This window comes from Schistocerca piceifrons, unplaced genomic scaffold (genome assembly GCF_021461385.2).
Source record: "Schistocerca piceifrons isolate TAMUIC-IGC-003096 unplaced genomic scaffold, iqSchPice1.1 HiC_scaffold_567, whole genome shotgun sequence".
Classification (NCBI taxonomy): Eukaryota; Metazoa; Arthropoda; class Insecta; order Orthoptera; family Acrididae; genus Schistocerca; species Schistocerca piceifrons.
In genome coordinates this window covers 42,129-59,994 of record NW_025728807.1, presented here as the reverse complement: position 1 = coordinate 59,994, position 17,866 = coordinate 42,129, and the positions used below count along the sequence as shown (strand labels likewise).

At 54.3% G+C, this 17,866-nt stretch overlaps 24 non-coding genes across 24 annotated transcripts; 6 read left to right on the top strand and 18 right to left on the bottom strand.

Annotated features, from left to right (window-relative positions):
• Window positions 1–5,057: 5,057 nt before the first annotated feature.
• On the bottom strand, window positions 5,058–5,130 carry Trnam-cau. The gene has a single exon. It is a non-coding gene; the product is annotated as a tRNA-Met (tRNA).
• Window positions 5,131–5,505: 375 nt separating this feature from the next.
• Trnag-gcc lies at window positions 5,506–5,576 on the bottom strand. The gene has a single exon. It is a non-coding gene; the product is annotated as a tRNA-Gly (tRNA).
• Window positions 5,577–5,916: 340 nt separating this feature from the next.
• Window positions 5,917–5,988, top strand: Trnaa-ugc. The gene has a single exon. It is a non-coding gene; the product is annotated as a tRNA-Ala (tRNA).
• A 592-nt stretch (window positions 5,989–6,580) lies between these two features.
• Window positions 6,581–6,654, bottom strand: Trnai-aau. Its single transcript has one exon. It is a non-coding gene; the product is annotated as a tRNA-Ile (tRNA).
• Window positions 6,655–7,227: 573 nt separating this feature from the next.
• Trnam-cau lies at window positions 7,228–7,300 on the bottom strand. The gene has a single exon. It is a non-coding gene; the product is annotated as a tRNA-Met (tRNA).
• A 375-nt stretch (window positions 7,301–7,675) lies between these two features.
• Trnag-gcc lies at window positions 7,676–7,746 on the bottom strand. Its single transcript has one exon. It is a non-coding gene; the product is annotated as a tRNA-Gly (tRNA).
• Window positions 7,747–8,086: 340 nt separating this feature from the next.
• Trnaa-ugc lies at window positions 8,087–8,158 on the top strand. Its single transcript has one exon. It is a non-coding gene; the product is annotated as a tRNA-Ala (tRNA).
• Window positions 8,159–8,750: 592 nt separating this feature from the next.
• Window positions 8,751–8,824, bottom strand: Trnai-aau. Its single transcript has one exon. It is a non-coding gene; the product is annotated as a tRNA-Ile (tRNA).
• Window positions 8,825–9,397: 573 nt separating this feature from the next.
• Trnam-cau lies at window positions 9,398–9,470 on the bottom strand. The gene has a single exon. It is a non-coding gene; the product is annotated as a tRNA-Met (tRNA).
• Window positions 9,471–9,845: 375 nt separating this feature from the next.
• On the bottom strand, window positions 9,846–9,916 carry Trnag-gcc. The gene has a single exon. It is a non-coding gene; the product is annotated as a tRNA-Gly (tRNA).
• Window positions 9,917–10,256: 340 nt separating this feature from the next.
• Window positions 10,257–10,328, top strand: Trnaa-ugc. Its single transcript has one exon. It is a non-coding gene; the product is annotated as a tRNA-Ala (tRNA).
• A 592-nt stretch (window positions 10,329–10,920) lies between these two features.
• Window positions 10,921–10,994, bottom strand: Trnai-aau. Its single transcript has one exon. It is a non-coding gene; the product is annotated as a tRNA-Ile (tRNA).
• Window positions 10,995–11,567: 573 nt separating this feature from the next.
• Window positions 11,568–11,640, bottom strand: Trnam-cau. Its single transcript has one exon. It is a non-coding gene; the product is annotated as a tRNA-Met (tRNA).
• Window positions 11,641–12,015: 375 nt separating this feature from the next.
• Trnag-gcc lies at window positions 12,016–12,086 on the bottom strand. Its single transcript has one exon. It is a non-coding gene; the product is annotated as a tRNA-Gly (tRNA).
• Window positions 12,087–12,426: 340 nt separating this feature from the next.
• On the top strand, window positions 12,427–12,498 carry Trnaa-ugc. Its single transcript has one exon. It is a non-coding gene; the product is annotated as a tRNA-Ala (tRNA).
• A 592-nt stretch (window positions 12,499–13,090) lies between these two features.
• On the bottom strand, window positions 13,091–13,164 carry Trnai-aau. The gene has a single exon. It is a non-coding gene; the product is annotated as a tRNA-Ile (tRNA).
• A 573-nt stretch (window positions 13,165–13,737) lies between these two features.
• On the bottom strand, window positions 13,738–13,810 carry Trnam-cau. The gene has a single exon. It is a non-coding gene; the product is annotated as a tRNA-Met (tRNA).
• Window positions 13,811–14,185: 375 nt separating this feature from the next.
• On the bottom strand, window positions 14,186–14,256 carry Trnag-gcc. The gene has a single exon. It is a non-coding gene; the product is annotated as a tRNA-Gly (tRNA).
• A 340-nt stretch (window positions 14,257–14,596) lies between these two features.
• On the top strand, window positions 14,597–14,668 carry Trnaa-ugc. The gene has a single exon. It is a non-coding gene; the product is annotated as a tRNA-Ala (tRNA).
• Window positions 14,669–15,260: 592 nt separating this feature from the next.
• On the bottom strand, window positions 15,261–15,334 carry Trnai-aau. Its single transcript has one exon. It is a non-coding gene; the product is annotated as a tRNA-Ile (tRNA).
• A 573-nt stretch (window positions 15,335–15,907) lies between these two features.
• On the bottom strand, window positions 15,908–15,980 carry Trnam-cau. The gene has a single exon. It is a non-coding gene; the product is annotated as a tRNA-Met (tRNA).
• Window positions 15,981–16,355: 375 nt separating this feature from the next.
• On the bottom strand, window positions 16,356–16,426 carry Trnag-gcc. Its single transcript has one exon. It is a non-coding gene; the product is annotated as a tRNA-Gly (tRNA).
• Window positions 16,427–16,766: 340 nt separating this feature from the next.
• On the top strand, window positions 16,767–16,838 carry Trnaa-ugc. The gene has a single exon. It is a non-coding gene; the product is annotated as a tRNA-Ala (tRNA).
• Window positions 16,839–17,430: 592 nt separating this feature from the next.
• On the bottom strand, window positions 17,431–17,504 carry Trnai-aau. The gene has a single exon. It is a non-coding gene; the product is annotated as a tRNA-Ile (tRNA).
• Between the last annotated feature and the right edge of the window lie 362 nt (window positions 17,505–17,866).

Genomic DNA, 17,866 nt, shown 5'->3' with positions numbered 1-17,866 from the left:
CAGCGGGCAATCAAGCTCTTGGTCGTTGGCACCGGTCGCCGCAAGAAGACGTCACCGAGGTAACTCACCGCAATGTAAAATTCCCGAATGTGTTTCAACTTAAAATTTAGGCGTCCGACATCGACAGGTGGAGCAAGGCTCGCCGGACGCACAACAGTAAAAAGCCTGGATGTAATTGAAGTCACTTCTTGCGTAACAATTAGAGTCGTTCGGCGGACGTACAAAGCAGACGCCTTGCGAGTAATGTCAGAGAGGCCCAAGCCTCCGGAGAGACGCGGTTTCGTCATTACCTCGTAACGTAACTTGAATAGATGGCCCTTCCATATAAACCTGCTAGACAATTGGCGCAACCTTTTCGCCACCATCATGGGAAGTGGGAACAGCTGAGCGACATAATAAGCTTTACATAGGACGTAGGTGTCTAAAATTCGGACTTTTTGCAAAATGGTAGCAGAGCGCTGCTCATGGACCATCAGAGCCCCCTGTATCTTCTCGGTGACATACTTCCAATTGAGAGCCGCCATTTTTAGAGGACACCGATCAATGATAATCCCCAAGGACGTATGGCGATCGACAAAAGTGGCCCAAGGGACGTCAGCATCGCGAAATCCTCGAATATCAAGGAACTTACATTTACCCTGATTGAGACGCGCTCCAGAGACACGACAGTATGCATCAACTGCCCCTTTCAACAACGGGATATCATCTCGTTGACGGAGGAGAACAACGACATCATCCGCATATGCCTTAACCGAGAGCTTCCCACCAGAGAGGGACATACCCTGAAGCTTGAGAGCAATAGTCCGAAGCAGCGGTTCCAGGGACAAAACGAATAAAGACATAGAGAGCGGACTACCCTGAGGCACTCCGCGGCGGATAGCAATGGGCGGCGTCAGCTGCCCATTGACAGACACCCGACCTGTTATTCCCCTGTACAAATTGCCAAGAACACCACGTGATGAAGCGTTAAAACCTATTGTACCTAAAACACGATCTAAAAACACATGACTGACGTGATCAAAAGCCTTATAAAAATCAAGGAAGGCAAAGGCACAATGTACGTTTGTAACCGCCGCAACCGAGACAACATCCCGATATTCGGCTACTGGTGTCAGAATAGATCTATCATGAAAACAACATTGATGTGCACCAATCACACCCCGAAGCAGAGAAGACAGCCGGCTATTGAGCGCTCTAGCAGCTGTCTTATAGTCAAAATTCAGCAATGTGAGCGGACGAAGATTGGCAGCAGATAAACGACCAGAGGACTTCGGAATTAAAACAATTTTCCCTACTTTAAAATCGGCAGGCACATCCATCCCTCTGACAATCTCATTTAAAATCTGCGTAAAAATGCCACCCAAAAGAGGCCAAAAACGGAGATAAAATTCTTTAGGCAGGCCGTCTGGACCCGGCGATTTACTGGACGGAGAGCGAGCAATAAAATCGAAAACATCATCTACCTGGAACTCCCGGAGAAATTCGCCGTTCGCGTCAGGCGCGATCGTCGCAGTTAGATCCCCAAAGACATCATCCGAAAGAGACTCACCAGAATCATCGGCAGAATAGAGACTAGTGTAATACTGATGAAGAGCACGAACCATTTCCTCCTGTGCACTAAGCTGTCGCCCATCATCCACCGTAAGAGAAGAGATGAAGGAGCGACGACGACGAGTCTGATGCCGTAGCAGGTGGTACAAGGATGTCAGTTCACCTTCAACAAGAGAGTGAGGTTTCGACTTAACTCGCAGACCATCCATCTGTCGTCGTTTAAGGCTCAAGAGCTTGGCTTTAATACGACGAACATCATGGATCCGCAGAGGAGAGGTACCCGCCGCGTCATATAGTTCACGCAGGACAGAGTAGTAATATTCATACGTGTTCTTAAAATCACGCGTCCTAGCAGCACAGTAGAAAATCAAAGTCTGACGAATCTTGGGCTTGGCAAACGCAGTCCACCAAACCAGCAAGGAGGGGTATCGCGGGACAGAGCGAAGACATCGCTCCCACACGCCACTTATAACATCATCCATAGCACTGTCGGCAAGGTGGGAAACATTTAACATCCACTGGGAACGATAAAGTTTTGCAGGTTGGCGACTAAGATTTACAGTTGCAGTAAAAGCACAATGGTCAGAAAAACTAGTAGGAATAACATCGACAGAAAGAATTTTATCACATAAAAAATCAGATAAATAGAATCTGTCGAGTCTACTGCATGAGGACGCGGTAAAAAACGTATATTTCACCAGGGTTGGATATTTGTGTTCCCAAACATCACGCAGATGCATCGTACGAACTAAGTCATGTAAATCACGGCAGTAATTAAAATTGGGGGACTGGTCTGCAGGGCGTAAAACACAATTAAAATCGCCTCCGAGCAGGAGACTCCGAGGACTCTGGCGCAAAAGATAAATAAGCTCTTCTTTATAAAAGCGCGATCGAGCCACAGTGTGACCCGAACCAGAGGGGGCATACAAAACAACGAGGCGGAGATCAAAAAGACGACAACCAATCCCACGGCCAGAGTCAAGGAATTCAATGTCAGTAATAGGAATGCCCTCTCGAAAGAAAAGAGCAGTTCCTGTTGAATATTCCGGCGCGACATTAAAAACAGTTTGAAATCCAGGTAGAGAGAGATCAGAAAACAACACTTCCTGCAAAAACACTACGTCCGCACAGGCGTCGTAAATAAACTGCCGCAAAGAGGCAATGCGAACGTCGGACTCAATACGGTTAACATTTAAGGTAAGAAAGGTGTATGCTTGAACCATAGAGAGAAAAGCGAGAAAACAAATCACCTACACCGACGCACCAGCGTCACAGTCCATAGCAGGGGTGACGGAGGCATCCGAGGGAGGGGGACTGCTACCCCGTTCCGCGGATCCCTTACGTTTCGGTTTTTTACGAACAGCATTAACGTTCGGCTGAACGCGTAACTTGCGTCGGCTGACGGGCAAGGAAACTTCAGCCGCCGGTGACGTAGGAGGGTCAAGTTCTGTATCCGACACCACCCGCGCCGGTCCACATGCGGGATCCGGGGTCGCGGGGGAAACATCCGACAAAACGGAATGGTCAACACCTGCACTAGCTTCCGGCAAACATGGACTGCACGGAGGCGAAACGTGAGCAGGAAGGTCCGAGGCCGCAGAGTTGGAAGGAAGCGGAGCAGCTCCGCTGGCAGAGGTATGGGGCAGCGAAGCAGGAAGTTGTCGCGGCTCCACTTGTTGTGACATCGAAGTCGGTTCGGAAGACGGCGCCAACAGGCCCGACCGACGACCCGACTCGAGAGAAGCCGCGTCGGAGGCCGGAGGGGCGCCAGCAGCCGCCACCGGAACCGCTACCTCAGGAGGGCAGGGAGCAGCTACAGTACACAGTGGCTCGGAGGATGCCGGTCGCTCGGACTGGGGCATCTCAGGGAGATCCTCATCCGTACTATTTCCATCGTGTGGGCGACGCCTCTTATTATTCAAAAGTGGCACACCCACCTGAGGGACAGACGGAACAACATCAGATTTAGCACGCAAAGGAGGAAATTCTGTATCAGGGGTGCGCAAAACCTGTGGCGGGGCGCTACTACCACTGGACTGTGCTACACCAAGAGCAGAACCACCTGCAACGAGGTCAGCGACCGTTAACTTGCGACGCTGTTCGAGAGAATTTTTTAAAACAAAAACTCTCCGCGGACAGTCGGTACGCACGTGACCACTTTCATTGCACAAAAAACAGGTGCCAACCTGACCACTATATGTTACATGGACACGATATCCACCGATCTGCAGGTGAGATGGAATATTCTGCTTAACGTGCATTTCGACTGAACGAATACCACTGTAACATTGCAGGCGATGTTGGCTTGACCAGCGTTCAAGGCGAATGCTCTTTACATCACCATACTTCTGTAGACCCTCCTTAAGATAGACATTATCCACCTCCGGCGGAAGGTTGTAAACACGAACATTGGTATACGTGATGGAAGCATTGGAAAGCAGCACGGTACTTACAGAATCATCCCGATGCCGAAAGAGAACTTGATGACCATATTTAGAAAGAATTTTATCAACCTGAAGTGGGTCCATAAACTTAACAAAGAAAACATACAGTTCGGTATAAATATAAGCAGTGTGCACCTGATCCGAATGAACACCAAAGGTATCTACCAACCAATCATGAATCTCAAGAGAACTAGGTTGCACATGGCGGGTTGACTTGTCAAAAGCAAAACTAACTGTAGCCTGACGAGGAATAACCTGGGACGACATTTTCAAAATATGCGGTCGAAACCGCTACACAAAAAACACTGAAATAAGGACAGAAAGTAACACAAGGTACGAAACAACGACGGAGAAATACTCTCAGAAGTTGCAACACAACACGTAACAAAAACGATAGTCCACTATACGTAACGCTACGGCGGAGCGGAAGACTAGGCACGTCCACACTGCACGGCGTCTAAAGCGGAACACCAACTGAGCTAACGGGCCTCCACGCCGACGGTTGCTCAGCCCTACGCTGGAAACACGTGGCATGAAGCCACACGCCACTTCTAGGGTCACCGTGTGTCTGCTTCGCCCGTATATGTTCTGCTGGCGGTCACGAAACAGTAGCTGTACTGCGAGCAGGACGGGAAACGGCAGCACGCACTGCTGAAACTTGAGACGATTCGTGTGGAAAAAATTCCGTTCCGGTACCGGCAATCGAGCCCGGGCCTCCGGGGTGATAGCCAGGCATCCTAGCCACTAGATCTCACCGGATTTGGGCGTCCGTTCGACGGATCGGATGGTCTCTCGCACATTTCGTGCCGAGGCCCGTGTCGGCACCCTTCTCTCTTTGCGAACGTCATTGCGCATACCGGCTGGCAAGGCGCGCACCTCAAAAGTCTCAGAGCAATGCTTTTGGCTTCATGCTCTACTGGGAGAAGAGGAAAAGGAAAGCTGTCAGTATCAATAACAGGAAGTGTAAATTTTCTCACTGAAGCGTTGAAACGTTGTGGATAACAAACAAGAAATAAGTTCGAGCCCTAGCGACAGCACCACCGTGAGTCACAGAAAATTAAATGCCCCGGGTGAGGATCGAACTCACGACCTTAAAATTATGAGACTTACGCGCTGACTACTGCGCTACCGAGGCACGGGGCGGACCGTTGGTCCTGGGAACTGGGCAAGTAGCGTACCCATTGTTAGACGCAGAGATACTCTACTTGGTGGATAACGTGTTCTGTTGCTACACGTGCATTGCCGGCCCAGTTGATTGTGGTGGTGCTGCAGCTTTTGCAACGATGGGCAGTACTCCCCGTCGTTCAAGTTCATTGCCTCGGAGGCACCTGGACACAGCAACTTGTGAGGCCAGGCCGACGCCAGTCCGCAGAACATGACGCGAGCGTCCGAGTGGGGAACCGCACGTGCTGCGTTCTCGGTTCTTCTCAAGGGAATCCCGCTATACATTCTTGTGGATCGTGCATCTCAAGCGCGCAAGCCACACGGCACCGCGGGAAAAGCAAAACGATGCATCGGCCGGGAATCGAACCCGGGCCGCCCGCGTGGCAGGCGAGCATTCTACCACTGAACCACCGATGCTCAGACCAGTAGCAATCTTTCGCTGCTTCCCCAGCAGATGTCTCGAGATAACGTGGGACTGCCGTCAAGCGCCGTAGCATTCTGTCGAGAAAATGCTGCAGACGCTGAATCCTGCACTGTACCGCCTAAAAATGCCGCCAGAACGCCGTCCTCTGCGTCCTCTTGCGTCGCCGGCGCCGACTCTTGACAAAGGGTGCGAAATGTGCATGGATACGCCGTGCGAATGCATCTGCATGTGCTCCCCTAGCCTACCTCGTAATGCGCCTAGGGCTACGATCACCTTCGGCCGCTGCCGACTGGCGGGAAGCCGACACAGCGCGGCGTGGGGGCGCCCGGTTGTGCGGTGGTGGTGTAAAGGTCAGCATAGTTGCCTTGCAAGCAGTTGATCCGGGTTCGATTCCCGGCCACCGCAGCAGGCTTTCAGCTTTGCGTATGAGTACTTTTGCCACGCGCCGTTAAATTAATGTTCTTTCTCCCTCTTACTCGCTGCAGACCAGCCTACAGTGTGTCTCGACTTGTCTCGACTTTGCTCAGCTGACGCGAGAGCTGACGCTCTCCAGTCGGCCTATATCAAAACGACAAGCACGAGAAACGACTGAGAGAGGCAGGGAGAGGCGAGGCGGTGGACACACAGCACGCCCCTTCATTTCACGGTGGCGTCTCCCTCACTGAATCGGTCTGCAGCTGCGAAAACAAAGGAGAAAGAAAAATAGGAAGCAAAATTGCCAACAGTACCCTGTGTTCCCATGCGGTCACCCGCCCAAGCACTGACAAGGGCCAAAGTTGTTACACGTCGGCAATCGGGCATTTTCTTTCATTTTCTCTTTGCCGTATGAGAACCAGCGTATTCAACATATTGTGACCATTGCCGAGCGAATGCTGCAGCGCTTCCCGACGAGTCGGGTTCGGATCCTCTGCCAACGTCCACGCAGGGCGATGATCTTTTGGTCATCACACTCGCCAGCTGAAATCGGCGCTGCCTTTTCGTAGTAGTAAAAGCCTACTGGCCCGTGGGGGGATCGAACCCACGACCTTCGCGTTATTAGCACGACGCTCTAACCAACTGAGCTAACGGGCCTCCACGCCGACGGTTGCTCAGCCCTACGCTGGAAACACGTGGCATGAAGCCACACGCCACTTCTAGGGTCACCGTGTGTCTGCTTCGCCCGTATATGTTCTGCTGGCGGTCACGAAACAGTAGCTGTACTGCGAGCAGGACGGGAAACGGCAGCACGCACTGCTGAAACTTGAGACGATTCGTGTGGAAAAAATTCCGTTCCGGTACCGGCAATCGAGCCCGGGCCTCCGGGGTGATAGCCAGGCATCCTAGCCACTAGATCTCACCGGATTTGGGCGTCCGTTCGACGGATCGGATGGTCTCTCGCACATTTCGTGCCGAGGCCCGTGTCGGCACCCTTCTCTCTTTGCGAACGTCATTGCGCATACCGGCTGGCAAGGCGCGCACCTCAAAAGTCTCAGAGCAATGCTTTTGGCTTCATGCTCTACTGGGAGAAGAGGAAAAGGAAAGCTGTCAGTATCAATAACAGGAAGTGTAAATTTTCTCTCTGAAGCGTTGAAACGTTGTGGATAACAAACAAGAAATAAGTTCGAGCCCTAGCGACAGCACCACCGTGAGTCACAGAAAATTAAATGCCCCGGGTGAGGATCGAACTCACGACCTTAAAATTATGAGACTTACGCGCTGACTACTGCGCTACCGAGGCACGGGGCGGACCGTTGGTCCTGGGAACTGGGCAAGTAGCGTACCCATTGTTAGACGCAGAGATACTCTACTTGGTGGATAACGTGTTCTGTTGCTACACGTGCATTGCCGGCCCAGTTGATTGTGGTGGTGCTGCAGCTTTTGCAACGATGGGCAGTACTCCCCGTCGTTCAAGTTCATTGCCTCGGAGGCACCTGGACACAGCAACTTGTGAGGCCAGGCCGACGCCAGTCCGCAGAACATGACGCGAGCGTCCGAGTGGGGAACCGCACGTGCTGCGTTCTCGGTTCTTCTCAAGGGAATCCCGCTATACATTCTTGTGGATCGTGCATCTCAAGCGCGCAAGCCACACGGCACCGCGGGAAAAGCAAAACGATGCATCGGCCGGGAATCGAACCCGGGCCGCCGGCGTGGCAGGCGAGCATTCTACCACTGAACCACCGATGCTCAGACCAGTAGCAACCTTTCGCTGCTTCCCCAGCAGATGTCTCGAGATAACGTGGGACTGCCGTCAAGCGCCGTAGCATTCTGTCGAGAAAATGCTGCAGACGCTGAATCCTGCACTGTACCGCCTAAAAATGCCGCCAGAACGCCGTCCTCTGCGTCCTCTTGCGTCGCCGGCGCCGACTCTTGACAAAGGGTGCGAAATGTGCATGGATACGCCGTGCGAATGCATCTGCATGTGCTCCCCTAGCCTACCTCGTAATGCGCCTAGGGCTACGATCACCTTCGGCCGCTGCCGACTGGCGGGAAGCCGACACAGCGCGGCGTGGGGGCGCCCGGTTGTGCGGTGGTGGTGTAAAGGTCAGCATAGTTGCCTTGCAAGCAGTTGATCCGGGTTCGATTCCCGGCCACCGCAGCAGGCTTTCAGCTTTGCGTATGAGTACTTTTGCCACGCGCCGTTAAATTAATGTTCTTTCTCCCTCTTACTCGCTGCAGACCAGCCTACAGTGTGTCTCGACTTGTCTCGACTTTGCTCAGCTGACGCGAGAGCTGACGCTCTCCAGTCGGCCTATATCAAAACGACAAGCACGAGAAACGACTGAGAGAGGCAGGGAGAGGCGAGGCGGTGGACACACAGCACGCCCCTTCATTTCACGGTGGCGTCTCCCTCACTGAATCGGTCTGCAGCTGCGAAAACAAAGGAGAAAGAAAAATAGGAAGCAAAATTGCCAACAGTACCCTGTGTTCCCATGCGGTCACCCGCCCAAGCACTGACAAGGGCCAAAGTTGTTACACGTCGGCAATCGGGCATTTTCTTTCATTTTCTCTTTGCCGTATGAGAACCAGCGTATTCAACATATTGTGACCATTGCCGAGCGAATGCTGCAGCGCTTCCCGACGAGTCGGGTTCGGATCCTCTGCCAACGTCCACGCAGGGCGATGATCTTTTGGTCATCACACTCGCCAGCTGAAATCGGCGCTGCCTTTTCGTAGTAGTAAAAGCCTACTGGCCCGTGGGGGGATCGAACCCACGACCTTCGCGTTATTAGCACGACGCTCTAACCAACTGAGCTAACGGGCCTCGACGCGGACGGTTGCTCAGCCCTACGCTGGAAACACGTCGCATGAAGCCACACGCCACTTCTAGGGTCACCGTGTGTCTGCTTCGCCCGTCTATGTTCTGCTGGCGGTCACGAAACAGTAGCTGTACTGCGAGCAGGACGGGAAACGGCAGCACGCACTGCTGAAACTTGAGACGATTCGTGTGGAAAAAATTCCGTTCCGGTACCGGCAATCGAGCCCGGGCCTCCGGGGTGATAGCCAGGCATCCTAGCCACTAGATCTCACCGGATTTGGGCGTCCGTTCGACGGATCGGATGGTCTCTCGCACATTTCGTGCCGAGGCCCGTGTCGGCACCCTTCTCTCTTTGCGAACGTCATTGCGCATACCGGCTGGCAAGGCGCGCACCTCGAAAGTCTCAGAGCAATGCTTTTGGCTTCATGCTCTACTGGGAGAAGAGGAAAAGGAAAGCTGTCAGTATCAATAACAGGAAGTGTAAATTTTCTCTCTGAAGCGTTGAAACGTTGTGGATAACAAACAAGAAATAAGTTCGAGCCCTAGCGACAGCACCACCGTGAGTCACAGAAAATTAAATGCCCCGGGTGAGGATCGAACTCACGACCTTAAAATTATGAGACTTACGCGCTGACTACTGCGCTACCGAGGCACGGGGCGGACCGTTGGTCCTGGGAACTGGGCAAGTAGCGTACCCATTGTTAGACGCAGAGATACTCTACTTGGTGGATAACGTGTTCTGTTGCTACACGTGCATTGCCGGCCCAGTTGATTGTGGTGGTGCTGCAGCTTTTGCAACGATGGGCAGTACTCCCCGTCGTTCAAGTTCATTGCCTCGGAGGCACCTGGACACAGCAACTTGTGAGGCCAGGCCGACGCCAGTCCGCAGAACATGACGCGAGCGTCCGAGTGGGGAACCGCACGTGCTGCGTTCTCGGTTCTTCTCAAGGGAATCCCGCTATACATTCTTGTGGATCGTGCATCTCAAGCGCGCAAGCCACACGGCACCGCGGGAAAAGCAAAACGATGCATCGGCCGGGAATCGAACCCGGGCCGCCCGCGTGGCAGGCGAGCATTCTACCACTGAACCACCGATGCTCAGACCAGTAGCAATCTTTCGCTGCTTCCCCAGCAGATGTCTCGAGATAACGTGGGACTGCCGTCAAGCGCCGTAGCATTCTGTCGATAAAATGCTGCAGACGCTGAATCCTGCACTGTACCGCCTAAAAATGCCGCCAGAACGCCGTCCTCTGCGTCCTCTTGCGTCGCCGGCGCCGACTCTTGACAAAGGGTGCGAAATGTGCATGGATACGCCGTGCGAATGCATCTGCATGTGCTCCCCTAGCCTACCTCGTAATGCGCCTAGGGCTACGATCACCTTCGGCCGCTGCCGACTGGCGGGAAGCCGACACAGCGCGGCGTGGGGGCGCCCGGTTGTGCGGTGGTGGTGTAAAGGTCAGCATAGTTGCCTTGCAAGCAGTTGATCCGGGTTCGATTCCCGGCCACCGCAGCAGGCTTTCAGCTTTGCGTATGAGTACTTTTGCCACGCGCCGTTAAATTAATGTTCTTTCTCCCTCTTACTCGCTGCAGACCAGCCTACAGTGTGTCTCGACTTGTCTCGACTTTGCTCAGCTGACGCGAGAGCTGACGCTCTCCAGTCGGCCTATATCAAAACGACAAGCACGAGAAACGACTGAGAGAGGCAGGGAGAGGCGAGGCGGTGGACACACAGCACGCCCCTTCATTTCACGGTGGCGTCTCCCTCACTGAATCGGTCTGCAGCTGCGAAAACAAAGGAGAAAGAAAAATAGGAAGCAAAATTGCCAACAGTACCCTGTGTTCCCATGCGGTCACCCGCCCAAGCACTGACAAGGGCCAAAGTTGTTACACGTCGGCAATCGGGCATTTTCTTTCATTTTCTCTTTGCCGTATGAGAACCAGCGTATTCAACATATTGTGACCATTGCCGAGCGAATGCTGCAGCGCTTCCCGACGAGTCGGGTTCGGATCCTCTGCCAACGTCCACGCAGGGCGATGATCTTTTGGTCATCACACTCGCCAGCTGAAATCGGCGCTGCCTTTTCGTAGTAGTAAAAGCCTACTGGCCCGTGGGGGGATCGAACCCACGACCTTCGCGTTATTAGCATGACGCTCTAACCAACTGAGCTAACGGGCCTCCACGCCGACGGTTGCTCAGCCCTACGCTGGAAACACGTGGCATGAAGCCACACGCCACTTCTAGGGTCACCGTGTGTCTGCTTCGCCCGTATATGTTCTGCTGGCGGTCACGAAACAGTAGCTGTACTGCGAGCAGGACGGGAAACGGCAGCACGCACTGCTGAAACTTGAGACGATTCGTGTGGAAAAAATTCCGTTCCGGTACCGGCAATCGAGCCCGGGCCTCCGGGGTGATAGCCAGGCATCCTAGCCACTAGATCTCACCGGATTTGGGCGTCCGTTCGACGGATCGGATGGTCTCTCGCACATTTCGTGCCGAGGCCCGTGTCGGCACCCTTCTCTCTTTGCGAACGTCATTGCGCATACCGGCTGGCAAGGCGCGCACCTCAAAAGTCTCAGAGCAATGCTTTTGGCTTCATGCTCTACTGGGAGAAGAGGAAAAGGAAAGCTGTCAGTATCAATAACAGGAAGTGTAAATTTTCTCTCTGAAGCGTTGAAACGTTGTGGATAACAAACAAGAAATAAGTTCGAGCCCTAGCGACAGCACCACCGTGAGTCACAGAAAATTAAATGCCCCGGGTGAGGATCGAACTCACGACCTTAAAATTATGAGACTTACGCGCTGACTACTGCGCTACCGAGGCACGGGGCGGACCGTTGGTCCTGGGAACTGGGCAAGTAGCGTACCCATTGTTAGACGCAGAGATACTCTACTTGGTGGATAACGTGTTCTGTTGCTACACGTGCATTGCCGGCCCAGTTGATTGTGGTGGTGCTGCAGCTTTTGCAACGATGGGCAGTACTCCCCGTCGTTCAAGTTCATTGCCTCGGAGGCACCTGGACACAGCAACTTGTGAGGCCAGGCCGACGCCAGTCCGCAGAACATGACGCGAGCGTCCGAGTGGGGAACCGCACGTGCTGCGTTCTCGGTTCTTCTCAAGGGAATCCCGCTATACATTCTTGTGGATCGTGCATCTCAAGCGCGCAAGCCACACGGCACCGCGGGAAAAGCAAAACGATGCATCGGCCGGGAATCGAACCCGGGCCGCCCGCGTGGCAGGCGAGCATTCTACCACTGAACCACCGATGCTCAGACCAGTAGCAACCTTTCGCTGCTTCCCCAGCAGATGTCTCGAGATAACGTGGGACTGCCGTCAAGCGCCGTAGCATTCTGTCGAGAAAATGCTGCAGACGCTGAATCCTGCACTGTACCGCCTAAAAATGCCGCCAGAACGCCGTCCTCTGCGTCCTCTTGCGTCGCCGGCGCCGACTCTTGACAAAGGGTGCGAAATGTGCATGGATACGCCGTGCGAATGCATCTGCATGTGCTCCCCTAGCCTACCTCGTAATGCGCCTAGGGCTACGATCACCTTCGGCCGCTGCCGACTGGCGGGAAGCCGACACAGCGCGGCGTGGGGGCGCCCGGTTGTGCGGTGGTGGTGTAAAGGTCAGCATAGTTGCCTTGCAAGCAGTTGATCCGGGTTCGATTCCCGGCCACCGCAGCAGGCTTTCAGCTTTGCGTATGAGTACTTTTGCCACGCGCCGTTAAATTAATGTTCTTTCTCCCTCTTACTCGCTGCAGACCAGCCTACAGTGTGTCTCGACTTGTCTCGACTTTGCTCAGCTGACGCGAGAGCTGACGCTCTCCAGTCGGCCTATATCAAAACGACAAGCACGAGAAACGACTGAGAGAGGCAGGGAGAGGCGAGGCGGTGGACACACAGCACGCCCCTTCATTTCACGGTGGCGTCTCCCTCACTGAATCGGTCTGCAGCTGCGAAAACAAAGGAGAAAGAAAAATAGGAAGCAAAATTGCCAACAGTACCCTGTGTTCCCATGCGGTCACCCGCCCAAGCACTGACAAGGGCCAAAGTTGTTACACGTCGGCAATCGGGCATTTTCTTTCATTTTCTCTTTGCCGTATGAGAACCAGCGTATTCAACATATTGTGACCATTGCCGAGCGAATGCTGCAGCGCTTCCCGACGAGTCGGGTTCGGATCCTCTGCCAACGTCCACGCAGGGCGATGATCTTTTGGTCATCACACTCGCCAGCTGAAATCGGCGCTGCCTTTTCGTAGTAGTAAAAGCCTACTGGCCCGTGGGGGGATCGAACCCACGACCTTCGCGTTATTAGCATGACGCTCTAACCAACTGAGCTAACGGGCCTCCACGCCGACGGTTGCTCAGCCCTACGCTGGAAACACGTGGCATGAAGCCACACGCCACTTCTAGGGTCACCGTGTGTCTGCTTCGCCCGTATATGTTCTGCTGGCGGTCACGAAACAGTAGCTGTACTGCGAGCAGGACGGGAAACGGCAGCACGCACTGCTGAAACTTGAGACGATTCGTGTGGAAAAAATTCCGTTCCGGTACCGGCAATCGAGCCCGGGCCTCCGGGGTGATAGCCAGGCATCCTAGCCACTAGATCTCACCGGATTTGGGCGTCCGTTCGACGGATCGGATGGTCTCTCGCACATTTCGTGCCGAGGCCCGTGTCGGCACCCTTCTCTCTTTGCGAACGTCATTGCGCATACCGGCTGGCAAGGCGCGCACCTCAAAAGTCTCAGAGCAATGCTTTTGGCTTCATGCTCTACTGGGAGAAGAGGAAAAGGAAAGCTGTCAGTATCAATAACAGGAAGTGTAAATTTTCTCTCTGAAGCGTTGAAACGTTGTGGATAACAAACAAGAAATAAGTTCGAGCCCTAGCGACAGCACCACCGTGAGTCACAGAAAATTAAATGCCCCGGGTGAGGATCGAACTCACGACCTTAAAATTATGAGACTTACGCGCTGACTACTGCGCTACCGAGGCACGGGGCGGACCGTTGGTCCTGGGAACTGGGCAAGTAGCGTACCCATTGTTAGACGCAGAGATACTCTACTTGGTGGATAACGTGTTCTGTTGCTACACGTGCATTGCCGGCCCAGTTGATTGTGGTGGTGCTGCAGCTTTTGCAACGATGGGCAGTACTCCCCGTCGTTCAAGTTCATTGCCTCGGAGGCACCTGGACACAGCAACTTGTGAGGCCAGGCCGACGCCAGTCCGCAGAACATGACGCGAGCGTCCGAGTGGGGAACCGCACGTGCTGCGTTCTCGGTTCTTCTCAAGGGAATCCCGCTATACATTCTTGTGGATCGTGCATCTCAAGCGCGCAAGCCACACGGCACCGCGGGAAAAGCAAAACGATGCATCGGCCGGGAATCGAACCCGGGCCGCCCGCGTGGCAGGCGAGCATTCTACCACTGAACCACCGATGCTCAGACCAGTAGCAACCTTTCGCTGCTTCCCCAGCAGATGTCTCGAGATAACGTGGGACTGCCGTCAAGCGCCGTAGCATTCTGTCGAGAAAATGCTGCAGACGCTGAATCCTGCACTGTACCGCCTAAAAATGCCGCCAGAACGCCGTCCTCTGCGTCCTCTTGCGTCGCCGGCGCCGACTCTTGACAAAGGGTGCGAAATGTGCATGGATACGCCGTGCGAATGCATCTGCATGTGCTCCCCTAGCCTACCTCGTAATGCGCCTAGGGCTACGATCACCTTCGGCCGCTGCCGACTGGCGGGAAGCCGACACAGCGCGGCGTGGGGGCGCCCGGTTGTGCGGTGGTGGTGTAAAGGTCAGCATAGTTGCCTTGCAAGCAGTTGATCCGGGTTCGATTCCCGGCCACCGCAGCAGGCTTTCAGCTTTGCGTATGAGTACTTTTGCCACGCGCCGTTAAATTAATGTTCTTTCTCCCTCTTACTCGCTGCAGACCAGCCTACAGTGTGTCTCGACTTGTCTCGACTTTGCTCAGCTGACGCGAGAGCTGACGCTCTCCAGTCGGCCTATATCAAAACGACAAGCACGAGAAACGACTGAGAGAGGCAGGGAGAGGCGAGGCGGTGGACACACAGCACGCCCCTTCATTTCACGGTGGCGTCTCCCTCACTGAATCGGTCTGCAGCTGCGAAAACAAAGGAGAAAGAAAAATAGGAAGCAAAATTGCCAACAGTACCCTGTGTTCCCATGCGGTCACCCGCCCAAGCACTGACAAGGGCCAAAGTTGTTACACGTCGGCAATCGGGCATTTTCTTTCATTTTCTCTTTGCCGTATGAGAACCAGCGTATTCAACATATTGTGACCATTGCCGAGCGAATGCTGCAGCGCTTCCCGACGAGTCGGGTTCGGATCCTCTGCCAACGTCCACGCAGGGCGATGATCTTTTGGTCATCACACTCGCCAGCTGAAATCGGCGCTGCCTTTTCGTAGTAGTAAAAGCCTACTGGCCCGTGGGGGGATCGAACCCACGACCTTCGCGTTATTAGCACGACGCTCTAACCAACTGAGCTAACGGGCCTCCACGCCGACGGTTGCTCAGCCCTACGCTGGAAACACGTGGCATGAAGCCACACGCCACTTCTAGGGTCACCGTGTGTCTGCTTCGCCCGTATATGTTCTGCTGGCGGTCACGAAACAGTAGCTGTACTGCGAGCAGGACGGGAAACGGCAGCACGCACTGCTGAAACTTGAGACGATTCGTGTGGAAAAAATTCCGTTCCGGTACCGGCAATCGAGCCCGGGCCTCCGGGGTGATAGCCAGGCATCCTAGCCACTAGATCTCACCGGATTTGGGCGTCCGTTCGACGGATCGGATGGTCTCTCGCACATTTCGTGCCGAGGCCCGTGTCGGCACCCTTCTCTCTTTGCGAACGTCATTGCGCATACCGGCTGGCAAGGCGCGCACCTCAAAAGTCTCAGAGCAATGCTTTTGGCTTCATGCTCTACTGGGAGAAGAGGAAAAGGAAAGCTGTCAGTATCAATAACAGGAAGTGTAAATTTTCTCTCTGAAGCGTTGAAACGTTGTGGATAACAAACAAGAAATAAGTTCGAGCCCTAGCGACAGCACCACCGTGAGTCACAGAAAATTAAATGCCCCGGGTGAGGATCGAACTCACGACCTTAAAATTATGAGACTTACGCGCTGACTACTGCGCTACCGAGGCACGGGGCGGACCGTTGGTCCTGGGAACTGGGCAAGTAGCGTACCCATTGTTAGACGCAGAGATACTCTACTTGGTGGATAACGTGTTCTGTTGCTACACGTGCATTGCCGGCCCAGTTGATTGTGGTGGTGCTGCAGCTTTTGCAACGATGGGCAGTACTCCCCGTCGTTCAAGTTCATTGCCTCGGAGGCACCTGGACACAGCAACTTGTGAGGCCAGGCCGACGCCAGTCCGCAGAACATGACGCGAGCGTCCGAGTGGGGAACCGCACGTGCTGCGTTCTCGGTTCTTCTCAAGGGAATCCCGCTATACATTCTTGTGGATCGTGCATCTCAAGCGCGCAAGCCACACGGCACCGCGGGAAAAGCAAAACGATGCATCGGCCGGGAATCGAACCCGGGCCGCCCGCGTGGCAGGCGAGCATTCTACCACTGAACCACCGATGCTCAGACCAGTAGCAACGTTTCGCTGCTTCCCCAGCAGATGTCTCGAGATAACGTGGGACTGCCGTCAAGCGCCGTAGCATTCTGTCGATAAAATCCTGCAGACGCTGAATCCTGCACTGTACCGCCTAAAAATGCCGCCAGAACGCCGTCCTCTGCGTCCTCTTGCGTCGCCGGCGCCGACTCTTGACAAAGGGTGCGAAATGTGCATGGATACGCCGTGCGAATGCATCTGCATGTGCTCCCCTAGCCTACCTCGTAATGCGCCTAGGGCTACGATCACCTTCGGCCGCTGCCGACTGGCGGGAAGCCGACACAGCGCGGCGTGGGGGCGCCCGGTTGTGCGGTGGTGGTGTAAAGGTCAGCATAGTTGCCTTGCAAGCAGTTGATCCGGGTTCGATTCCCGGCCACCGCAGCAGGCTTTCAGCTTTGCGTATGAGTACTTTTGCCACGCGCCGTTAAATTAATGTTCTTTCTCCCTCTTACTCGCTGCAGACCAGCCTACAGTGTGTCTCGACTTGTCTCGACTTTGCTCAGCTGACGCGAGAGCTGACGCTCTCCAGTCGGCCTATATCAAAACGACAAGCACGAGAAACGACTGAGAGAGGCAGGGAGAGGCGAGGCGGTGGACACACAGCACGCCCCTTCATTTCACGGTGGCGTCTCCCTCACTGAATCGGTCTGCAGCTGCGAAAACAAAGGAGAAAGAAAAATAGGAAGCAAAATTGCCAACAGTACCCTGTGTTCCCATGCGGTCACCCGCCCAAGCACTGACAAGGGCCAAAGTTGTTACACGTCGGCAATCGGGCATTTTCTTTCATTTTCTCTTTGCCGTATGAGAACCAGCGTATTCAACATATTGTGACCATTGCCGAGCGAATGCTGCAGCGCTTCCCGACGAGTCGGGTTCGGATCCTCTGCCAACGTCCACGCAGGGCGATGATCTTTTGGTCATCACACTCGCCAGCTGAAATCGGCGCTGCCTTTTCGTAGTAGTAAAAGCCTACTGGCCCGTGGGGGGATCGAACCCACGACCTTCGCGTTATTAGCACGACGCTCTAACCAACTGAGCTAACGGGCCTCCACGCCGACGGTTGCTCAGCCCTACGCTGGAAACACGTGGCATGAAGCCACACGCCACTTCTAGGGTCACCGTGTGTCTGCTTCGCCCGTATATGTTCTGCTGGCGGTCACGAAACAGTAGCTGTACTGCGAGCAGGACGGGAAACGGCAGCACGCACTGCTGAAACTTGAGACGATTCGTGTGGAAAAAATTCCGTTCCGGTACCGGCAATCGAGCCCGGGCCTCCGGGGTGATAGCCAGGCATCCTAGCCACTAGATCTCACCGGATTTGGGCGTCCGTTCGACGGATCGGATGGTCTCTCGCACATTTCGTGCCGAGGCCCGTGTCGGCACCCTTCTCTCTTTGCGAACGTCATTGC